At 40.3% G+C, this 25,382-nt stretch overlaps 1 long non-coding RNA gene across 1 annotated transcript; it reads left to right on the top strand.

Moving 5' to 3' along the window:
* The first annotated feature begins 306 nt into the window (after positions 1–306).
* LOC138808749 (uncharacterized) lies at positions 307–7,406 on the top strand. Its single transcript, XR_011366619.1, has 3 exons — positions 307–491; positions 3,640–3,831; positions 6,548–7,406. It is a non-coding gene; the product is annotated as an uncharacterized lncRNA (long non-coding RNA).
* The last annotated feature ends 17,976 nt before the right edge of the window (positions 7,407–25,382 follow it).

Below are 25,382 nucleotides of genomic sequence, written 5' to 3'. Positions count from 1 at the left end.
AGCCAAATGTCAACCAATCATAGGCCTGTAACCATGTAACCCCCCCTTAAACCAACCATGAGCCAATTGTTTTACAAAGATTGTTACAAAATTTCCCGCGTGGCAAAGTGATTGTTGGCGTATATGGCGACCTTTAAATGAACCAATCACGTGATGCTTTGTGTTATGCGTTAATCTTGTGGGTTTTTGCCTTTAAAAAGGCTTGTAACCGATGCTTGGGGCTTTCTGACTGACCGGGGCAGAGAATCTGTTTGCACAAACGTCAAATAAACTCCTCTTGCTTATTGCATCTCCCGGCCTGGAGTCTGAGTTTCTGGGGCGCCCGCCCCTTGACGAAAGTATCCTAGGGGACTAGGGTCTTTCAGTCTAATATTCGATGACGGCATATATCTGAGGATGAGCAGAACAGCAATTAAGTCACACAAAAAGAAGGAAACAGAAGAAAAATGAAAAGAATGAAAAAGAAAAAACAAGAAAAAAAGGACCAAAAGGTCAGTAGAGATTTAAACAAAGCACACAGACACACATATACACCTAAAATAAAAAAATAGGAGGGGAGAAAAAAAGATTAATAGAAAACAATTTTTTTAAAAAACTAAAAAACAAAAAGGGTACAACAAAGAGCTTTTTTTTGGGGGGGGCGGGATTAGATGGGAAGATCCTGTATCTCATTGTGTCTGTACAAAGTCTCTTGGTGGAGTCTCTTGTCTGCTTGTGGTGTTTGGTTTGCCTGTGGCTAGATTGGTTTCTTAAGTCAATTTGTTTGAGCAGGCAGATAAATGCTCTGCTTTACCCAGGATTTTGTGATCCTCTTCCCAGGCTAGTTCAATGAGAGGGAGATCTGCTTTGAGTTTCGCACAAGAGGGAGATGGCTGTTTCCTCTCGTTTGAAGAGGCTGTGATGAGGCTAGGTTCTGGGTAGAATTGAGGCCGTTCAGCAAATTGTAGCTTTTCCCTGAAGGGTAGCTTCTGAGACACAGAGCCCAGCCTGGAGCCATTCTCAGGGTTTATGTTTACTGAATTTCACTTGATTGTCTAGGCTGCTGTAGGGAGGGGCAGCCTCTGGCTCTGTTTACCCAGTGAAGAAAGTCACTCCCCTCACGTCAGAGCTTTGTCTGCTTGGGCTGGGTGACTTTTCCCAGGGAGGAGCTGAGCCTGGCAGGTCAGGTCAGGTGCCTGTGACCTCCTAAATGAATCTTTTGTTTTTTTCCAAGGCCTGAGCTGGAGCTAGCTCCTCAGCTGGGCCTTTTCAATATCAAATATGGAGACCTCCGGGGGTGAGGGCGGGAGGGGTGGCCTTCTTTCCTCTGTAACCTGAGAAGGAGTAAGTATGTCAGTATTCTACTCACCCTGGAGTCTTGGTTCTTGGGTTATCTCTGGTCTGTGATCTGCAGGATGAAGATACCTGCTACTTGTCAGCTCTTTTTGGTTTTAAGAAGAATCCAGTCACCTGCTGTTTCTGGCACCATTGTCCCAGACTCTGTGTTGTTCGTTTGGCGGCTAGGCTGCTGCCATTGCTGCTGCCACTGCAGCTGCAGCTAATGGCAAGTGCTCAGATCTGTCTCCTTGCCTGGATTTTCCCTCTCTGGCCAAACTCTCTGTACTGTGATGGCACACTTAGTAATTCTCTGGCCTAGGACTCTTCACTGGAACACTACAACTATTTTCTATGTGAGAGCTTGTTTAGCCTCTAGCTCTTTCCTCCTCCAACCTCCCCTAAAGTAATCTGTTGTTGCTTTTTTAAAAAAACTGGTGCCATTGGCTCATGCCTGTAATCATAACAACTCAGGTGACTGAGATGTGATAATCGAGGATTAGTAACAACCTTGGTAAGAAAGTCTGTGAGTCTATTATCTCATTAACTGGTTACCAAGAAACTAAAAGGGGCACTGTGGGCCAAACTAATAGAGTGATAGCCTTGAGCACAAGAGAACAGGGATTTCAACCAGGCCCTCAGTTCAAGCTTCACATATTAAAAAATGTTAAAAACAATTTGCCATCATTTGTAATCTCAGCATCCTCAACTAGTGGTTTATTTAAAGCCAATTTGCATCTCAGTTTGCACGTATTTAGGTGGGGGAACTAAACTTAAATCACAGTTAAAAGAAAAAAAAATGAGCACAAGGGTACAGGTGGCTCACTCCTGTAATCCTACCTTCTCAGGAGGCTGAGAAATGAGGATGGTGGTTCAAAGCCAGCCCTGGGCAGAAAAGTTACCATGAGACTGCTATTTCCAATTAACCATTAAAAAACAAGAAATGGCACTATGGTTTAAACTTGTATGGTAGAGTGCTAACTTTGAGCAAAGAAGCTCTGGGACAGCACCCATGCCCTGTATTCAAGCCCCATGTCTAAAGGAAAAAATAAAGAGTTCAGGGCTGGGAAGGTGGCTAAGTGATAAAGTGCTTGCCTTGCATGTATGAGCCTTTGAGTTCAATTTCTCAGTACCACATAAGCAGAAAATCCAGAAGTGGCACTGTGGATCAAGTGGTATAGTGATATCCTTGAGGTAAAGAGCTAAGAGACAGTGCCCAGGCCCAGAGTTCAGGACCCATGATTGACAAAAGACAAACAAAAAAAGGGTTCAAATAATTAAATGATGTGTACAATAGACTATACACTAAAGATGAAAGATTAAATTAATAAATTAATAATTGAATTGATCAACATTGTTTCAATTTTTTAGATGGTGAATGTAGCAGAAAAAGTGATAAGAAATAATGATTCATTTCTAACAACTCTTCGATTTTTTAAACTCATTTACTACTTTTAAACAAAAGAAGTATGTAAGTATCACTTTACAGAAAAACAAAATTGTACGTGTATTTTAGCCTGAATTCCACATTTTATAATTTGCCTTTTAGTAAACAATCAGTATCTTTTCATATAAAATACCTGTAATACCTTTATTTAATACTTCACATCTTTCCAGTATTTGGTTAAATCAAAATTCCTCCCTTCCTTCTTTTCTTCCTTCCATTCCTTCATATCCTTTCCTCCTTTCAATACTAGCAATTAAACTCAGGGCTTCATGTATTTTAGGTAGGTGCTCTACAAAGTGAACTATACACCTGCTCTTTTCGCTTTAGTCACTTTTGTTTTTGTTGGTCATGTGACTTGAACTCTGCGCCTGGACACTGTCCCTGCACTCTTCAACTCAAGATGAATGTTCTACTGTTTGAGCCACAGTGCCACTTCTGGTTTTCTAGTGGTTTATTGAGATAGGAGTCTCACACACTTTGCTACCTAGATTGGCTTTGAACTGGGATCTTCAGATCTCAGCCTCCTGAATAGCTAAGATTACAGGCATGAGCCACCTGAGCTCAGCTCTGCTTGAGCCATTTTTATGACAGGGTTTTCTGTTTATGACCAGGCTCGCATGGACCACAATCCCTCAATGACAGGGAGGGTTGTGTGTAGCAAGTCAGATACAGTGGGGAAACAACTTTCTCTGCCCATCACGGGGAGAATTTTGGAGGATTGTATTAGAAATTTCTAGAAATGGGTTGTGAGGAGCATCCTGCTTCCAGGAGTCTCTTCCCACTTCCCAACATTCTAGTCATGCCAGAAAGGGTCTGTGGTAGAAGGCTCAGGATGGAGAGGGCGGACTCTCATTTTCCTTTCAACAATTTGCCAACAGCATCGATTTTTCCATCTTAACTATTTGGATGGACGTCTACCATGATGATTTTTGAGCACAAGAAATTTGACATGCTGAAAAAACTTACAAAGTATGACAAGCTCAACATGCCCTCTTCAGAATTGCTGTCCTGCTTACATATCCTTCTGGACCAGCTGGAGCAAAGCATGACCCGTGAGACCAAGAAAAAGAGTAAGTAGTCCTTGTTTAGATGCCTTAGAGCTTGTGAGTAGGGATGGAACCTAGGTATCAAGGGATGGGCCTGCTTGTCCAAGAACCCTTTGTACTACCCAGCTTGGCAAAATGTCCTTTTATGGATGTTCTATGCCGAGTAATGTCTGTTCCCTTTTTAAAAGAACTTGGACATAACCACTCATTAGAAACACCCTACCTTCTCATCAGTGTTCAGTCCAAACTCAAGTTCTACAGCTTCTCCTGTTAAATCCTCATAGAAGTTTAGTCACACTTTAACTTCTAGAGTCTACTCTAAGACTCCTGTACCTATGTTTGTGTCACTGTAGAGAACTTTCTGCTGAATTCCAGCTAAAGAACCCATCAGTGATGTCGCCTATGGTGACTGATGGAGATTGGAAGCCAACACTGGACTCCAGAAAGCATGTGAACATAGAGGATTTTTCAATGTGTAGAAAGGCTCAAGTAGTTTTGAGTCCTGTAGACATCCCATTGGTTCTGAACTCCACATGTGATATAGGTGTACATTCACATACCACCAAGTAAGAAGATGGTCCAGAATATCTTCCATTGATGTTCACAATTCACCTAGATCACATCCAAACCAGTAAAAAAGTATTGGTCTTGGAGTGCAGGGTAAATATGTGCTAATGGAAAATGACCCCAGTCATAAGTTAGGTTCAAAGTCTAGATTCAGTTGAGGAAAGGGATTCTGTCCTCACAGAATATCCAGAACAATCTGTCCTGCTGCTGGAGATCCAATTTCCAATTGAGAAATAAGAATCTGTCCCTCCCTAGACTCAGGAAGAAAATACTGCCTTTAATGAGGAAGTAGATCCCTTTGAGGAGTCTGAGGCAGAATTTGTGTCTGAAGGCAACTTAGAAGACAATCCAGATTTAGAGATTGCTTCCCCTCTTCTTTAGAAAATCTTTATGTTTCTTTTTGGTCCTGATTGTTGTAAAATGATCATTCTACTTATTTTTCTAACGTTATTAAAATGTCAATGTTTATGTTATATTATACAATTCATGAGTCTTAAATGTGTTTTTTTTTCACCTACAATGTAAAGCACCATGCACATGTGTTCTGTGTGTGGGAAAATACAGAGTAACTGCAGGCTGAACAAGGGAGCCTACTGGATATAAAGGGATCAGTTAAGTGCACAGGGAGTTGCAAGGAAGCCAGACCATGCCTGCATGGGGTGATAAGGTGGTTACAAAAGCTTTAGGACATACCAGATCAGATTATCTAGAAAGCTGTTCTGTCAATTGGGACAAATGCTACAATACTTATAGTGGTATGTGGGACTTTCTTCCCACAGTGAGTTCAAGTCTGTATACATATTCATTGTGGTTTGGGAAATATTGAAGAAAAATTTGGCTCCATTAGCATAAAAAATCTACTTAGGGCTGAATATATTTGACAAAATACATAGGAAATATCGACACTGGAAAGTATAAGCCATCATCAATAGAAGAAAGAAGGCTTACATAAATGGACAAACACAAAATCAGGAAGCAATTAAATCAGATATATGGAAATACATGCTATATTCATTACATTTTATACAGTATTTTATATGATGTATAAGATCGAATACGATTTTTCATACTACAAGGGCTTTTAACATTTTCAATCGTAAGTATTTTTTTCACATAATATTAGTGTAAATCATTATTGGGGAAAGTGGTAATATAACTTTCATTATAGTTATATGAATATATATTTTTGTGTTTCTAGATATAACACTGATTATAAATAGATGAATAAATATAAACATATATTTGTATATCTGTCTATGAGTTGAATATAATGAAACCGGCTACACGATATATAAAAAGGCAGTTATGAGTTAGTATATGAGACTCAGGCCTGTAATCCTAGTAATGTGAGAAGCTGGGTTCTGTGTTTTTATTTCTCTTACCCCCATGCCATTAGATTTTCAGAGGAGACCTGGTCCCTCGAGTGTAGCCAAGGGACACATATGCAGTAGGATCACTCTCTGTGACCCCAGAGGAAAGTCAGTAGAAATCAGGACAAGTCTCTTATGCTATGACATTCTACTTAGTTTCTGTGCCAAGATGGCCATCTGTAGAACATCAGATGGAAAGTTGGTATTCCCTCCCAAAATGTTTTTGACTATCCTGAAATAAACCTTATTTCCCTTTCCAAGCTTCAAACACATAGAAATATGCCCAGGGCTCAAGAGAGATGGACAAAGACTTACAAATACATAAAATTATATACTTTTTTTTTGGGGGGGGTCCGGTTGTCAGCTTTGACTCTGGGCCTGGGAGCTATCCCTCAGCTCTTCAGCTCAAGGCTAGCGCTCTACCACTTGAGCCACAGTGCCACTTCAGGCTTATTTTCTTTTTGCTTATGAGATGCTGAGGAATCAAACCCAAGGCCTCATGCATGCAAGGCAAGCACTCTACCACTGAGCCACCTTCCCAGCCCCCAAATTATATACTTTGTTTCAGTAATTCAATGACAAATCATCAAAGGCATATCTTGAATTTTTCTTTTTTTAATGGAAATGGGAATATACACTGAGTGCATCAGGGAGTAGGTGATAGTTTGGATGCTGAATTGTGGAATACACTCCTGAGCATGGGAAACACTTGTCTTGGCAACTTGTATGGGGATGCGTCTCTTCACACAGCTTCACAAAACAGTTCCCCTAACTTGTATTATGTCATACCCATCTTTCCATAGCAGCAAATAGATGTCAAGCACTGATCTTGCTCTGAGGTGGACTCAACAACACAGAAAGGCACAAAGAATGAGAGGGATGACTGCTACCCACCAGACATCAGCTTCAAGAGCTGTCCTGACCAGAAGCTAGGATAAATTGAGCTGGAAAAGGCTGATCCCCATGCAAGGCTCCTGAGCACTAAGGACCAGGCACTATTATAGGTGTTGGAGAAACAAGTGAATGTGGCTCTCTCCTCATCAATTTCATGCTGAAAAGAAAACCAGAAATCATAATGAAAATTTCTATAAATCAGAGACATGACATTGGTAGTTTTGTGGCAACAACTTCACAGCAGGTATGTGAGGAGATATCCCTGAGGAGGAGACAGTTAACCTGAGAGCCATCATCCATGCAATTAACTAGAAGCAGGTAATCCAGGCAGTAAGAAAAGCAAGTACATCCCTCAGTGATGGGAAAGGACCTAACTTGCTTCAGAAAAGGAAAACATCACTGACGTGCTTGCTTGTGAAGTAAGAAAAAAAGGTACAATGAAGAAAAAACGATATTGGATGCTATAGGTTACAAGAAGAAAAATTCTGATGTTATTCTAAATCTGACATGACCCACTGGAACCAAAGTTCTCAAATAGTAGCTAGACACGCCTGATTCACCTAGTGAATACTTTTAAAATGTGATTCTAGCCAGGCTCTGGTGGCTCACAACTGGAATGCTAGCTACTCGGGAGGTTGATACCTGAAGATCAGGTTTGAAGCAAGCCCAAAGCAGAAATTTGGAAAGACTGATCTCCAATTAACCAATAAAATTATGGACATGAAGCTGTGGTTCAACTGGTAGAGCACTAGCCTTGAGAAAAAATTAAGGGAGAGCACCCAGGTTCTAGGTTCAAATCCCTGGACTTCACAAAACAAAGAAGTCAACAAATAAAATTTGATGCTCAGTTGATCATCACTTACCATTCTACTACAATGTATTTGTTATGAGCCTAGGATGTTACATCCTTAGCAAATGCTCTCCCCTCATATTCTGCTTCATTACCAGTATTCAAACCCCTGGCATTACCAAAGACTCCTCCCAGTTAGCACAGCAGTCTACCACTGGGATTTAATAGATATATTTTTATTAATCATAATCTATCCACACACATCAAATAAGTAGTAGCCACATTCCACTATTCTGAATGTTTTTGCTCCACCTTTGAGTTAATAAGCCTTACCATTAAAAACTATAGAATACTTATCAAGTTAATTAAACAGTCATCATTCTTCCACCAAATCGTGAAACCTAAGTTATGTGTTTTTTTTGTTTCTTTGATGTTGTGCCCTGTATCTTGTATATACATTTCTCTAGCTTTGGGAGGTGAAGGGTAAAAACCAAATGCTTAACTAGGGATAGGCCAATTTTAACAATGAGATCAAAACACTATGTTCAAAAACGAACTTTACAATTTAGGCAGAGAGTGGGAAGGGGGGATGGAAAGTAGTTGTGGAGGTGGAAGGGTAGGGATGGTAGGGGGAAAACAAAGGAGGAGGTAACAATGCTTGAGAGGAAATAAACTCATTACTTACCTTATGTAACTGTAACCCCTTTGTACATTATTTTTACAATAAAAAAACGTATTAAAAAGATGAAAAGACCACATAAATAAAACCGCATACTTACAATCATCTGATATTCGACAAAAGAGCGAAAGATGTAGTGTGGAAAAAACATAGCCTTACCGGGTGCCTGTGGCTCATGCCATTAATCCTAGCTACTCAGAAGGCTGAGATCTGAGGATGGTTGTTGAAAGACAGCAGGGCCAGGGAAGTCCATGAGACTCTTTGCTCCAGTAAACCACAAGAAAATGGGAAGTGGAAAGATGGTTCAAGTACTAGCCTGGAGATGAAATGCTGAAGGGTAGCTCCGAGGCCCAGAGTTCAAGCCCCACTACCCCCCCCACACACACACCACACACACACACACACAGACACACGCACACACACACACACACACACACACACACACACACATCATAGCCTTTTCAAGTATTGATGTTGGGAAAACTGGACATTTATAGGCAGAAAACTAGAAGTGGATCTCTGCTTGCACTAACATCAACTCAAAATGGATTACATTAAAATCAGCCAAACTACTATAAGACAGAATAAGGATGACATTAGAATTTATAGGTGCTGAGGTGCGAGCTGGGCAGCTGCATGCCGAGCACAGGTAGTTGCGCTCCAGTTCCCACAATCTTGCACCATGTGCCTCGACCCGGTAATCCCTTACTCCAGTTGGCCCCTGCGCAGGCGCCATGCCCCGTGCTCGGGGCAGCTCTGCTTACCGCCTTGGCCCTGCTCCGCCGGCCACCTGTGACGTTGGCCCCTTCGTGCGTTGTAAGCCCTGTGAAGTGAATGGAGTGGCCCAGTGCGCGCCTCCACCTGCCGCACCCGCCTGCGGCATGGGGGAGGCTGGGAGTGTACCCCACACCTCACAGGCCTCACCAGTAATGGAGTAATCGCTCTGGAGACAACAACAACAACAACAACAACAAAATGTTTTCTAATTTAACTCCTAGTTTGGGGTTGAGGATAATAAGCTATTTAAAGGCAAAAGTTTATTTTCACCCCTCATCTTTATTCTTGACCTAACAAAACTATGGTGTTTAATGTTATCTAAACAGGAAAAATGAACAGCTGTTGAGAGAGCCTCATAGGGACACTGGGAACACATAGAGAATAACTTGTGTTTGTTGAACTTGGAGTCCAACTTATACTTTATAATTCAGACATATATGCAGAGAGAGATATATGTTCTCAAAGGTTAACATTGTATACAGCATAGCCCAACCATAGTAGGATCCATACTAGATAATCCTAGATAGTGTTATAGGTACTAGAAGGTGTAAGTATGGCCGTGATCAGGAGAGGACACTCAGTTCAGGCTGGCCTTTTCTCTCCCCAAGGCCAAACCCATGGCAGTGTTGGGTGTGTGGCAATTGTCCTGCCCTACACTGCAGAGAGCTCTCCTTAAGAACAAAAAGAGGACTCAAAATTGTCTGCCTACCTATTACGAGATTTCCTTTATTTTTTTAACTTTTTTTTGGGGGGGAAAGTATTTTTGAAAAGTTTTGTCTTGCAACGTATTTATAAAAGTAAATAAAATTTTTACCATTAAAGTAATAATTAAAAAAAAGAACTTATAGGTACTGGCAGGAACTTCCTGAATAGAATTCCAGGGGCATAACAGATAGGAGAGAGACCCAACAAATGGGACTACATCAAAGGAAAAAACCTACACAGGCTAGGGACATAGCCACTAAACTAAAAAGACAGCCAACAAATTGGGAAAAGATATTTACCTGCAATACATCAGACAAAGGGCTAATTTTCAATGTATACATGGATTTCAGGAAACTACACCACCCAAAACAAATAAACCAATCATCAAGTGGGCAGAGGAGCTAAGGAGAGACTTCTCAGAAGAAGAGGTAAGAATGGCAAAAAAACGTATCAGGAAAGGTTCATCATCCCTGGCCATAAAGAAAATAAATATCAAAGTAATCCTGAGATACCATCTTATCCAAATATCTTGAATTCAGACAACAAATGTTGGTGGGGAAGTGGAGAAAATAGAAAATGGCAAGGACATTTGCACAACCATGTTCCTTGCTGCTCAATTCACAGTGACAAGAAATGTCCACAACCCAGATGCCCCACAATAAATGAATGGAACCAATAATTATGCTATCTATATACAATGTAATTTTACAGAGCCATTAGAAAGGATAAAATAATGAAATTTGCAGGGAAACGGAGGACACTAGAATAAATCATATTAAGAAAGTTAACCACATCAAATTGACAAATGGTACATTTTCCCCTAATATGTGGAAGAAAGGTTTAAAACACAATGGGATATGATATACTGTACAGGACTCTAGGCATCATATACAGTAAGAACAGAAGAGGAAGCCTTTGGCGAAAATCACCAAGTTGTAATACTCAAGCACCTTTTCTATATAATACTCTCTCTCTCCTCTCTCTCTCTCTCTCTCTCTCTCTCTCTCTCTCTCTCTCTCTCTCTCTCTCTCTCTCTGTCTGTCTGTCTGTCTCCCTGTCTCTCTCTGTCTGTCTCCCTGTCTCTCTCTCTCTGTCTCCCTATCTCTCTCTCTCTCTCTCTCTCTGTCTCCCTCTCTCTCTCTCTCTCTCTCTCTCTCTCTCTATATATATATATATATATATATATATATATATATATATATTGCAATAAGAAAACAAAGGGACTTTTCTTAATTTGTCTTTTCATTTTCTGATGAGTCTGTATTCTTCACCTAATATACAGGAAAAATGGGGGAAGGACACAGAATATTGCAGCAGCAGAGCCCTCTGGCTCTACTGGACATTTATGAAAGTGAACCATGCAAGTCGAGGGCCAAGATGGGAGAGAGGGTATGGAAGAGAATGGGGGAACAGATGAGATTATGTAAAAGGAAGGAAATGTAGTAGTTACCTGACATACAGAAAGGTAACCCTGCTCTACATCACCGCTAAAACAATTTTTTTAAAAAGAAGAGATTTCCCAAATGAGAACATATGAGAATAGGAAAATACAGAGCAGAGCAGATAATTCTTTTTTTATGTCCTTGGTACTTGATAGTTTCAATCGATAGCTAATGTCCTACCAACTAAGTTATACCTCTAAACCCAAAAGTCCTTACAATATTAAAATTTTTCATTGATTTCTTCATATTTTCTATTTGCTTTTGGGTTTGTGTGTGTGTGTTTGTGTGTGTGTTTGTGTGTGTGTTTGTGTGTGTGTGTTTGTGTGTGTGTGTGTGTAAGAAATGGAGTTTGATTGCAGGATCTAGGTACTATCCTTGAGCTTCTTTTTTGCTCAAGAGTACACTCTACCACTTGAGCCAAAGCTTCACTTCTGGATTTTTTTGAACAGTTTATGGGAGATAAAAGATTCACAGAGACGTTTTTGCACCACTAGATTCAAATCATCATCTTCAGATCTCAGCCTCTAGAGTAGGTAGTATTATAGGCATAAGTCAAAGCTTCTGGCATATGAATTGTTGTCCCTTTTTTAAAAAGCTGGTGCCAGTGGCTCATGCCTGTAATCATAGCACCACAGGAGGCTGAGATCTGATAATTGAGGTTTAAAGACAACCTGGGTAAGAAAGTCTGTGAGACTAATATCTCATAAACTGGTTAGCAAGAAAACAGAAGCGGCACTGGTTCAAACTGGTAGAGTGATAGCCTTGAGCACAAAAGAACAGGGACTGCCCCCAGACCCTGAGTTCAAGGCCCACATATAAAAAAATGTAAAAAATATTGCAATCGCTTGTAATCTCAACATCCTCAATTGGTGGTTCATTTAACGTTAATTTGCATCTCACTTTGTATGTATTTGAGGGGGAACTAAACATATAACACTTTTTTAAAAAATGAGAAGCTGGGTTCAGGAGGCTTATACCTGTAATCCTACCATTTCAGGAGGCTGAGAAATGAATATGGTGTTTTAAAGACAGCCTGGGCCAAAAAGTTCCAATGAGACTGCTATTTACAATTAACCACTAAAAACAAGAAATGGCACTGTGGTTTAAACTGGCATGCTAGAGTACTAGCATTGAGCAGAGGAGTTCGGGGACAATACTAATGCCCTGTGTTCAAGTCCCATGTCTGAAGGAAAAATAGAGATCAGGGCTCGGAAGTTGTCTCAGTACTAGAGTGCTTGCCTTGCATGTTGAATCTTTGGGTTCAATTCCTCAGTACCACATAAGCAGAAAAACCCAGAAGTGGCTCTATGGCTCAAGTGGTAGAGTGCTAGCCTTGAGGTGAAGAGCTAAGGGACAGTGCCCAGGCCAGAGTTCAAGATCCATGATGGACAAAAAACAAACAAACGAAAAGAGTTCAAACATTTAAATGATGTGCACAATAGACTATACACTAAAGATGAAAGATTAAATTAATGAATTAATAATTAAAATGATCAACATTGTTTGGATTTTGTAAGTGGTGAATATAGCAGAAAAAGTGAAAAGAAATAATGATTCATTTCTAACCACCCATATTGTTTTAAACTCATTTACTACTGTTAAACTAAAGGGGCACATAAGTATCATTTTACAGAAAAACAAAAGTTGTATATGTATTTCAGCCTTAATTCCACATTTTATAATTTCCTTTTAGTAAACAATCAGTATCTTTTCATATAAAATACCTGTAATCTCTTTATTTAATACTTATCATTCTAGTATTTGATTATATCATAATTCCTCCCTTACTTCTTTGATTCATATCCTTTCCTCCTTTCTATACTAGCAGTTAAATTAAGGGCTTCTTGCACTTATGGTAGGTCCCTCTAAAAGTTGAGCCACACACCTCTCTTTTTGCTTTAGTCACTTTTGTTTTTGTTTTTCATGTGTCTTGAACTCTGGGCCTGGAGACAGTCCTTGCACTCTTAAGCTCAAGGCAAGTGCTCTACTGATTGAGCCACAGTGCCACTTCTGATTTTCTGGTGGTTTAATGGAGATAAGAGTCTCACAGACTTTTCTGCCTAGACTGGCTTTGAACTGTGTTCTTCAGATCTGAACTTCCTGAGTAGTTTCCTGGCATGAGCCACCTGAGCCCAGCTCTGCTGTAGACTTATTTTTTTTTGGGGGGGGGGGCTGAACTCTGGGCCTCGCCACAGTCCCTCAGCTCTTCAGCTCAAGGCTAGCACTCTACCACTTGAGCCACAATTCCACTTCCGGCTTTTTTTTATTCTGCTTATGTGGTGCTGAGGAATTGAACACAAGGCCTCATGCATGTAAGGCAAGCGCTCTACCACTGACCCACCTTCCCAGCCCTGCTTTATCCATTTTTATGGCAGGGTTTTCTGTTTATGACCATGCTAGCATGGTCCACAATCCTTCTTTTACATTTTCTGAGTAGATGAAATATAAAGCACAATGCATTGGGTTCAGATATTGATTTATATCCAATATTGTGAATGTTTCCCTGGGCTAGCCTCAAATCATAATCCTCTCTGTATCAGTAAAGACCCAGCAGCTAGCATTACAAGTATGAGCTACCATGCGTGGCTCAAATTTCGGACAACTAAAACATATGAACAAAGTTTTAATAATTTTAAATACTGAATTTGAGGACAATGAGTGCTTTTAATTGCCTAGTTTCAAATTTCACCAAAAATCCCAAATATTAACTTTTGATTTCCTAGATGAAATAAGCATATAAACTTTAAAAATCAATTAACTATTTAAAGAAAAAAGCTAGGGCTAGGAGGGTGGCTCAGCGGTAGAGCGCTTGCCTTGCATGCATGAGGCCCTAGGTTCAATTCCTCAGCACCACATAAGCCAAAAGAAAAAAGCCAGAAGTGGCACTGTGGCTCAAGTGGTAGAGTGCTAGCCTTGAGCTGAAGAGCTGAGGGACAGTGCCCAGGCTCAGAGTTCAGGCCCCACGACTGGACCCCCCCCCCCAAAAAAAAAAGCTAAATAATAATCATCCTTACCACTGTAACTTTGGACTTAACAACTTGTCAAACTTTGTTTACATCATAGTTAGTTTTTATGGGTAATATATTCCATAAACGGATCATGCCACCCCCAATGTCGATGGCCAAACAGCCTATATGCACAGGAGTGAAAGCCAGGCTGAAGGCCATCACACCAAGGGAAGGCAGGGTCCAGCAATATTGTAGGTGGCAATGTCCTAACCTATGACCTGAAGCATTAGGGCAGCTAAAACAGAGCTTTTTCCATAGGAATGATACTTTAATTATTAAGCCATACCTCTTCTTCTGGGTTTATCACTGCTTAATTGAGACAAGTCTCATGGACTTTTTTGCTTGGGCTGGTATGAAATCATGATCCTCAAATCTCAGCTTCCTATGCAGGGAGGATAATAGGCAGGATCCACCTATGTCTAGAGTACTTATTCCTTTAATAAAAATAAAAATGGCTATAGCATGGTTTAACAGAGAGCTTGAATCCTTTCCTGAGCCTTAGAGATTTTCTGACTAGAAGCAGAAAGGCAAACTGACGTGTGGGAAACTGAATCTTCCTTAGGAAACCATTTTTCAGAAAAGTCTGTGGCTCATCAATTTGGCTTCTCACCAGCTATTCAAATAGGACTCACAAAATTTACATTCAACTTTCCACTGAAGTAGTGGGTATCCATTGCATGCTCTGCAGCATCATAAATCACTTGATGGTGAGATAAAATCCCTCTTTTCAATAGGAAACGCTCAATAAATTTTGTTTTTTGAATATTCATAAACCCTAGGAGATGGGAAATACCAGTATCCAATTGCATTTCCTTCTTTCTTTCCTTCTTTCTTTCCTTTTTTCTTTTCTTCTTTCTTTCCTTCTTTCTTTCCTTCTTTCTTTCTTTCTTTCTTTCTTTCTTTCTTTCTTTCTTTCTTTCTTTCTTTCTTTCTTTCTTTCTTTCTTTCTTTCTTTCTTTCTTTCTTTCTTCCTTTCTTCCTTTCTTTCTTTCTTTCTTTCTTTTTTTCTGGTACATTGTGGGACTTGAACTCAGGGCCTGTTCCTGATCCACTTTCTAGCACTCTACCACTTGAACCACAGCTTCACTTCTGATTTTGTTTTTGTTTAGTTGGTCATGGAGTTTGTTGTTGTTGTCATGGGGCCTGAACACTGGGACTGGGTGCTGTGTCTCATCTCTTCAGGTTAGGACTAGCACTCTACCATTTGAGCCATAGTGCCACTTCTTGCTTTTTCTGCTTATGTGGTGCTGAGAATTCGAATCTAGGGCCTCATGCATGCAAGGCAAGCATGCTTGGGCTGAGCCACCTTCTCAACCCACTTCTGGTTTTTGAGGGATTAATTGGAACTAAGAATCTCATAGGGCCTGTTCTGCCGGGGCTGGCTTTGAAACACAATCCTTCCCTCTCAGTTTCCTGAGTAAGATTATAGGCATGAGTTACCTGTCCCTGGCTCCATTCACATAAGTACAAAAGTGAATAAAGCTCAGTGTTATAGTGCCTTCCACTTTAACCAAAAGCCAGTAAGTAGCCAAAATTGAATTTGAATTTATTTGAATCTGAGTCTATATCTTTTACTTTTTATTTTTTGTTCCGATCGTGGAGCCTGAACTCTGGGCCTGGGCGCTGTCCCTTAGCTCTTCAGTTCAAGGCTAGCAATCTACCACTTGAGCCACAGTGCCACTTCTGGCTTTTTCTTTTTGCTTATGTGGTGCTGAGGAATCGAACCCAGGTCCTCAGGCATGCAAGGCAAGCATTCTACCACTGATCCACCTTCCCAGTCCCTGAGTCTATACTCTTAACAACCAGGCTGTAAGTAATTTGATCTTGGCACAAGTCTGTTAGTAGATATAGAACACAGAATGGGCATTTTCAAAAATCATCATTCCTAGGATTTAAAAGACAATCAGTAATATTAATATTCCCAACCCAGCATTTTTACAAGTCAGTGAACACTGAAGACATTGGCAACTCTTTTATTAAGTGACTAGCAAGTGGCACCTGGTAACTGAAGACATTAATGGTTCATAGTATACATTCTGTGAATTACAACTTATTGAGTTTGCTACTGTAGCTGCAGCAGGTGCAATACCAGTTGGAAAAGGACAGCGGCATCCATGGCTCGAGCCCTATGACCTCCTGAGTGCACCGTGGAACCAAGCAGGCCTTCACAAAAGGCAGGAGAGAAGGCTGGATGGACACTGAAATGTGCCTTCCTCCTCAGGGGGCTGCCATGTTTCTCAAGGCTCCTTTGGTGTGGCATGAGACCATCACCTCACTTCTGCTTCCTGGCTGGAATGTTTGGCCCATGCCTGTGTCACCTCACTCCTGCTTCTGGTCAGGGTGAGTGGAGGCTACATGCTTGCACCACCACACTCCTGCTTCTGGTCTGGTTGAGTAGTTGTTGTGTGTCTGTTTCACCTCACTCCTGCTTCCCCTCCTGGAGAAGAGGGAGTAAATGGGGTAAGTGGGGGCCGCATGCCTCTATCACCTCACTCCTCCTTCTAGTTTGAGTGAGTGGGGGCCTCATGTTTGTGTTACCTTACTCCTGCTTCTGGTCTGGATGAGTGGGGCCATGTGTCCATGTCACCACACTCCCCTTTCCACTCTAGGTGAGTAGGGGCCACTTGCCTGTACAACCTCACTCCTGCTTCTGGTCTGCGTGAGTCAGTCTTGGCTCAGAGCTACTTCATCCTTCCAGATGCTGTTTACCAGCAGGGATTGCAGCCCCAGCCAGAGGTTAGGCTTTTCTAATTCCATAGCATAGCAGGACATTAAGGGATTAGGGTGGCACCTTGCTAGGTTTGAGAACTCTTTTATAAAATTGTGTGTGTGTGTGTGTGTGCACGCACATTCACATGCATATGCCTGTGCACTTGTCTTGGGGTTTGAACTCAGGGCCTGAGGTCTATCCCAGGGATATTTGATCAAGGTAGAGCTCTACTTTTTGAGCCATAGCTCAACATACAGATGTTTTTGTGGATAAGTGGCACTAAAAGTCTCCAAGATTTTGCTGTCTGGGCTGGCTTTGAACCACTATCCTCAGATCTCAGACTTTTCAGTAGCCAGGATGTGTAGGTGTGAGCTACTGGAAACTCTCTATTTGCTCAATTTCCATCCAGAGATAAATGTGCGTGGCAAGCGGTCTGGAGGAAAAAGAGTTGAACTCTTTCAATTAGCAGTGGTGAAAATACTCAGGTTCTGGCTTAGCGTTGGTGGACCAGGCCTGTAATCCTACCAATTCAGGAAGCTGAAATCTGAGAGTTGCAGTTAGAAATCAGCGTGTGGAAGACTGAGTTCTTAAGACTCTTTATCTCCAATGAACTACCACAAAACCAGAAGTGGATCTGTAGCTCCAAGTTGTAGAGAATCAACCTTGAGTGTAAAAAGCTCAGGGACAGCACTCAGGTTGTGATATCAAGTACAGTGACAACAAAAACAAAACAACACAAGAAACATACCTGGGTTCTTCAGTAAAAGTTTACCTTTTCTTTTTTGGATTTTGTAAAGCATTCTTTTTTTTTTAATTGAAAATACCATACAGAGGGGTTACAATTACATGGGCAAGATGATAAGTACATTTCTTTTTCTTTTTCTTTTTCTTTTTTTTTTTTTTTGCGGGGGTCCGGTCGTGGGGCCTGAACTCTGGGCCTGGGTGCTGTCATTCAGCACTTCAGCTCAAGGCTAGCACTCTACCACTTGAGCCACAGTGCCACTTTGGCTTTTTTTTCCTGCTTAGGTGGTTCTGAGGAATTGAACGCAGCGCCTCATGCATGCAAGGCAAGCGCTCTACCACTGAGCCACCTTCCCAGCCCATGAGTACATTTCTTATCAAGCATTGTTGCCTCCTCCTTTGTTTCCCCTTCCCAACCCCGACCCCTGCCAAAGTTGTAAAGTTCGTTTTTTGACATAACAATTTGTACATCTCATTTTTGCAATGAGTCCACCTGTATCACTTTTTAAACAACTTGTTTTTTCCCTTCCCTTCACAAATTATACCAACATCAAATACCATGAAAACAGCTGTTAGGTGAAAAGTTTATCATTATAAATATCTCTTTCTCATTGTTTTTAGCTCTGTCATAGGTGAATGAATCATAAGAGACTAAGAAGCTTGGCTAAAAGAATATAGGTAGCATTGGTTGTGTGTGTGTGTGTGTGTGTGTGTGTGTGTGTGTGTGTGTGTGTGTGTGTGTGTGTGTGTGTGTTTGGCAGTTCTGAGGCTTGAACTTATGGCCTTCATCTCTTGCTTGGCATTTTTTCCATCAAGGCTGGTACTCTGCCAGTTGATCTACAGCTCTACTCTCAGATTTGTTATTATTGTTAATTGGAGGTAACAGTTTTACATACTTTTCTACCTGTGGTGGCTTATTGTAGAATGTGACTATTTGGAATCCTGCTGTAAAAAATGTGTGTGCAGATAGCTCTCCCATAAGGCTGACTTACGTTTCTTCAGGTGTATATATAGGTTTTCTTGGGTGGAACTTCCACACTGATTTCTGTTGTGGCTACACTGATTCACTAAATTGCCAACATTGTGTAGAGTACCGTTCCCCACCTACTTTCTGGTATTTGTGTTTTCTTTGATAATAGACATTCTGATTATGTAGAGATGGAAATTCAACATAGATTTGATTTGCATTTCCTTGATTACTAAAGATGTAGAATATTTTTCGGGTATTCCTTAGACATCTATATCTTTTTTGGACCTATCTAGTCAATTCACTTGCCTATTTATTAATAAGATTATTTGATCTTTGAGCATTTCATATTTATTTATTTATTGTGAAAATACAATACAGAGAGGTTACAATTACATGGGCAAGTTATTGAGTACATTTTTTATCAAGCATTATTGCTTCCCCTTATGTTTCGCCTTCCCATCCCTTCCCATCTCCCACCTTTCACCCTCCACCTGCCCAGGCCAAAGTTCTAAAGTTTGTTTTTCACATAACGACCTGTGCATTTCATTGTAACAATGTGTCCACCTGTATCTCTATTTAAATTATTTGTTTTTTCCCTTCCCCTTCACAAATTATACCAACATCAAATACAGTGAAAACAGGGGTCATAATTATATTAAGTGAAGTTAGCCAGGCCCAAAGAAACATAGGTCCCTTATTTGCAATAACTAGTATATATGTTTGAAAGAAGCAGATAAGTTGATGTTAGGTGAAATGAACCCCAAGATAAAGATTCAAACGGTTTTTCTTTCTTGAGATTGTTTCTAACGTATTTAGAAGATGATTTTTTTAATTGCTTTGTATGTCCCTCCCCCACGGGTGTTTAGTTTTTTGAGTTTATACATTCTAGATATTACAATTTCTTCCGTTACACAAAAGGCAGGAGTTTAGGCTTATTTTACTTATTCTTACCAAAAGATGCCTTGTAAGTTCAAATTAATTAATCGACAATCAAATTAAAAAGGTCCTGAAGGATTTGGCTCACAGAGCAGAGTGCTCACCAACAAGTTCTGAACTGACTTCAGTGTCTACCAAAAAAGATATACTGTAGTATTTTAAATAAATAATAGCTAATCAGCTGCATTTTTCAAAATATGTAATTCTAAATATTTCACTATTCTTTACGGTAAAACTATTGCAAATTTTAGCACAAAGTTTTAGCTAAAAATTTTAAGTTCTATATTTTTTCCTTGGTAATCATTCCAACTAGCCAAACTGAAAAGAAAATACTATTTTGGCCGTCTGCTGGTGGCTCACGTCTGTAGTACTATTACTCAGGAAGCTGAGATCTGAGGAATTCATTTCAAAGCCAGTCTAAGCAGGAAACTCGGTGAGACTTACCTACAAATGACCACCAGAAAACCAGAAGTGGTACTGTGGCTCAAGTAGTAGTGTGCTCTCCTTGAGCTGAATAGCTGTGGGACTGACCCCAGGGTAAAAGTTCAAGCCCAACGAACAACCAAAAGAAAAAAAAAAAGAAAAAAAAAGGAATTAAGAAAAAAACAACCTTGTATAAAGTGGAAGAATCTCTAAGTATTTATTCAAGTTTTTAATGCTTCCGGCAACTGTTTTCATTAGGTAGAAAGTGGAAAACATATTTGTCGTTGTGATAAACTTGCTACTCTGTGGTTGCTTTCCCCCTATTTATAGTTTCATTCATCTAACATTATGGAAGATGAAAATTCCATTAAGGACAAGAGACATTATTTGGTAAAACTGGTCAGTGAAAATGACTATTGCATTCTAATACTTTGGCAAAGAAACTGTGATCTTCCTTCCCTCCCCAGGATTTTAACAATGAAAAAAATTGTCTTGATTTTTCCAAGAAGTCAAGAAGACAGCTCATATTCAAATAATTAGAAGATAATGAAAAAAAAAAAGTTTAGGATGCATAATACATTTAATTTTGAACCTTCCTTACAAGAAACTTCCAAGAAACCTAGCACACATTGGTTATAGATATTGTTATCAAAGAGCCCAGGTGCCTCACACCTACAGTTTCCACCTCAGGAGGATTAGATCTGGGATTGAGATTGGAGCCAGCATGGAAAAGCAATAATTGCATGGATGATGGCCCGTGCTGTTAGATCATATGTATTTTCCTTTGATCCTCCAATGTGAAGCTTTCTCCCCATATCACCATCCTTCTGATTTTTTGACGTTTTCATTGTGATTTCTGGTTTTCTCCCTCAGCATGAAATGTACATGGAGGCAGGCCATTTGCAGTTGTATTCACATCTGTTTCTGCAGTTGTCTACAACAGTGCTTGGTACTTAGTTCTTAGGAGCCTTGTGTGGAGATGAGCCTGCTCTTCTCATGAAATCTCAGAATTCAATCAGGAAAGCTCATAAAGCTGTGGTCTTGTGGTCAATCGTCATTTCTTCTATTTTTTTCCTCCCTGTGTATCTAAGTCCACATAAGGGTGAGATCAGTGCCTGACACCTAAGGTTTGTGATGGCAAAGATGGCCGTGACATCATAGAAGTTTATTGTGAAGCTGCAGGAAGACCTGACAACTGAAGCACCCAAACTGGTAGGCTCCCACTTCCTGAAACACATTCCACAGCTCTGCAATTAAACCAGCATTCACTCTCTGCTGGGCTCAGACTAACCATATGGTTTGCTTTCCTATTTAAAATAAAAAATTCAAGACATGCCTTTTTTGATATGTTATTGAATTATTGAACTGTCCCTCCAACCAAAAAAAATAAAGCCATTAGTGGAATGTAAATTTAGGCATGGAAAAAAATCATTAAAGCTCCTAAGGAAAAGATCAAAACTGGCAACTGCTACAAAAGTTGATTCTTAAACCCAGAACTGGTGGCTCACACCAGAAATCCTAGTAAAGCTAATGAATTTCTTTTTGTGCCAGTACAGGGGCTTGAAATCGCTTCCTGGGCTCTGATTTCTTTTGCTCAAGGATAGCACTTTACTACTTGAGTCATAGCAACACTTCTAGGATATTTGGTTGTTTATTGGAGATTAGAATTTCACAGACTTTTCTACCTATGTTGGCTTCAAACTGTGATCCTCAATGTCAGCCTCCTGAGTAGGATTAGAGGTATGAGCCACCAGTACCCATATAAGTTATTTTTTTAAGATATAAAAATTTACTTGTATAAGATATAAAAAGCCACATAAAAAATAAAACTTTAGAGCAACAAAACTGAAAAAAAGTTACATAAAAGACAAAAAAAGAGCAACACTGATGCCCCAAGTTCAAGCCTAGGTCCACCACAAAAGAAATGAAGTATAGAAGATGAGAAGGAATAACCAGTGACAGACTTTTAGTCAGTCACTGGTGGCTTACACATGTTGTATTAGCTACATAGGAAGCTAAAGTCAGAAAATACCTTTTAAAGACAAGCCCAAGCAAGAAAGTCCATGAGGCATTTTTCCCTTGTGTGCCAGCCATGGGGGTTGAACGTGTTCTACTTTACTCAAGGCTGGAGTTCTATCACTCTCAGTTTATTGGTGGGATCCCTGCCAGCTAATTGGAGATAAAGAGTCTCATGGAATTTACTGTGAAGGCTGGCTTCAAACTGTGATCCTCAGATTTCAATTTTCTGAGTCATTCTGTGCTTTTCATGAGATTCTTTTTTGTGGGGGGGAGGGTCTGGTCATGGGGCCTGAACTCTGGGCCTGGGCACTGTCCCTCAGCTCTTCAGCTCAAGGCTAGCGTTCTACCACCTGAGCCACAGCACCACTTCTGGCTTTTTTCTTTTTGCTTATGTGGTGCTGAGGAATCGAACCCAGGGCCTCATGCATGCAAGGCAAGTGCTTTACCACTGAGCCACCTTATTTCCAATGAAGCACCAAAAAGAAGAAAATAACAGCTGGAGGTTGACCTGTGGCTCCAATGGTAGAAATGAGAAAATGATTTCTGGGACAGCCCCCACACCTTGTGATCTAGCTCCAGGACCAACACACACAAAAATAAATAAATAAAAAGAAAGGTGGAAGAAGAATAGGAAGAGACAATTTTATTGGTTAAAATGAGCAAAACTGAGGTAGTTCACACCTGTTATTGTAGTTACTCTGGATTCTCACATCTGAGGATCAATGTTAAAGACACCCCGGTCAGGAGGAGACATGTACTCATCTCTAATTAGCTAATTAGAGTAAAAAAAAAAAACACAAATTGTGTGGCACACATATTAGAGTGCCAGTCTTAAAAATGTACTGGGACAATACCTACACTCTGATTTATAGCCCCAAGCACAGCATACATAAGGAAATAAAAAATAGAAAAAAAAAGTATAAGAAAATCCAATTAAATTTGCAAAATAAGTCATGAGTTTTGGTTTTTGTGTGTAATCCTAAATACTAAGACAGATGAAATCTGAGGGCTATATTCTCTTATCATCAAATCACCAGCAAACCAAACAAGAAAACAGAAGTGAAGCTGTGATTGGAGTTGTAAAGCAACATCCATGAATGAGAAAGATATGAAACAGTGCCCTGGCTCAGAGATCCAGACAAAGAATCACAAAAAAATGGTAATAAGAAGAGAACCTGGGGCTGGTGACTCATGACTGTAATTCTAGAACCTCAGGAGGCAGAAATATGTTGATCCAGTGTAAAGGCCAACCCTAGCAGGAATGTCCAGATATAGTTGTTTGTAGGCCATCCTGGGGCTAGAACTGTACTACTTCCAGATTTTTGACAGTTATTTCAAGGTAAGGAGGTTAGACTTTCCTGCTCATGCTGCTTTGAACCATGATGGTTATATTTCAGCCTCCTTAATCAGGCCAGGCCTTGCATGAGTTCTAGTTTCACGACCAGCAGACACAAAAAGAATGAAATAAATATAAAGTAGGGTAGAAGAAGAGAAAAACCAATAACTGAAATTTCAATAAGCCAATCAGCCAATCAGTGGTAGCTCATAACTGTAATTCTTGTTTCTGAAGAGGCTAAAATCTGAGGATAGTGTTTAAAGGCCAGACCAAGTAGGAAAGTCCATTAGACTTGTGTGTGTGTGTGTGTGTGTGTGTGTGTGTGTGTGTGTGTGTGTGTGTGTGTGTGTTCGTGTGTGAATCTGGTTACTTGAATTTGTACTGTTTTGCACAAGGCTCTATTAATTTCAACTTTTTATTGGTTAGAATTGGAGATATGATGGACTTTCCTGCCCATGCTGGTACAAACTTTGATCCTCAGATTTCAGCCTCATGAGTCTGGTCTGGCTGTGCATGATACTCATTTCTAATTAACCATGAAAACATGAGCAAATAAAACCTCGAGTTAGGCTGTTGTTCAACTGGTCGATTTGGGAAATAAATTTCTGGGTCTGCCCTGAGGCCCTTAGTTCAAGTTGCAGGACTAAGAAATAAGAAATAAAAGGAGGATAGAAGTACAAAACGAAGAGTCTTTGAGAGAGGTTGAAATGAATCAAACATTGGTTGCTCACACATTCAAGTTACTCAGGAGGATGAAATCTAAGGATTACAGTTCATGGCCAGCCCAGGGAGAAGAGTCCATGAGACTCACATGTCTAATTTGCCACCAAGAATAAATTACAAGGTGTACTTTGGCGCCTGCAGTTGAGTTCTAGTCTCAGATAGAAAGCTTAGAACAGCACCTAAACCCTAAGTTGAAGTCCTAGACACACATTTCAAATAACCAACAAAACACAAATTAAGAAAGATGGGAAAAAAGAAAATAAAGTTTCAAAATGAGCTTAGATTTTGTTCATATGCTTATTCGTAGTCATTCAGGGTTCAAAGCTAGGCTGGGCAGGAAAGTAATGAAACTCTTATCCCCAACTACCCAGTGTAGATATGATTGTAGTTGTAAAGCACTCTATTTGGTGCAAAAGATAAAAAAAGGACTGTATGTTGCCCCAGGTATCAATTTCTAGTGCTAAAAACAATTTTAGGACGAGAGAAGAAGAAAGGCCAATTGTAAATTTAAACATATGTCTGGTGCTCATGGATTATGGCTGTAGTCCTACTCAGGAGGCAGAAACCTGAGGATCAAGTTTCAAGGCCATCCTAAGAAGCAAAGTCTAGGGGACTTTGTGTTTATTTTTGTGTATGTGTGAAAGTTTGTGTGTGTGTGTGTGTGTGTGTGTGTGTGTGTGTGTGTGTGTGTGTGTGTGATGTGTGTGTTTCTGTGCTATCCTTTACCTAGTGTCTCAGCATTCCCAGTCTTTGGGTGGTGAATTAGAGATAAGAGTGTCATGGATTTTCCTACCCATGCTGGCTTTGAAACATGGTCCTCAGATTTCAACCGCTTCATTCAACTGGAAGTTGAGCCATGGCTTAAGTGGCAGAACTGGGCAAATATTTTCTGGAACTGCACCGAGACCCTGAGTTCAAGTCCCAGCACATGCAAAGAAGAAATAAAGAAGAGTAGAAGTAACCAAGGAAGAGAGAGTGATAAAGGCTTAAATGAATCAAGCATTGGTGGATCATACATTTTCTACTAGCTGTTCAAGAGCCTGAAATCTGAGGATGTTGGTTCAAGGCCAGCACAGGCAGGAGAGTCCATGAAACTCTTGCCTATAATTAATCAACCCCCAAAAAAGGTCCAAAAATTATGGTGTGTCTCATGTAATGGAGGCTAGCTTTGAATAAAAACCTCTGGAACAGAATATGAGCCCCAATTTGTAGACCCAGGAACAGCACACACATGCAAAAAAAAAGCAAAAAAGAAGGGAGTGGCAAGCACATATTAAAGTTTTAAAATGATACAAGGGTGGTTGATCCTGTGTATAATCCTAACTACACAAGAGGCTGACAACTGAGGATTGTGCTTTCAAGTCAGTCTGGGCATGAACGTGCTTGAGACACTTATCCCAACTACCTAGCACAAAGCCTTGATCTGGGGCTGTGGTGGTAAGCAGCCTTTAGTTAAAAAGCTAAGAAACAGTACAGAGAGCCAGA

The sequence above is a fragment of the Dipodomys merriami genome, unplaced genomic scaffold, assembly GCF_024711535.1.
Source record: "Dipodomys merriami isolate MVZ:Mamm:240054 unplaced genomic scaffold, mDipMer1.0.p SCAF_473, whole genome shotgun sequence".
Lineage (NCBI taxonomy): Eukaryota > Metazoa > Chordata > Mammalia > Rodentia > Heteromyidae > Dipodomys > Dipodomys merriami.
This window is presented reverse-complemented; position numbering and strand designations above follow the sequence as displayed.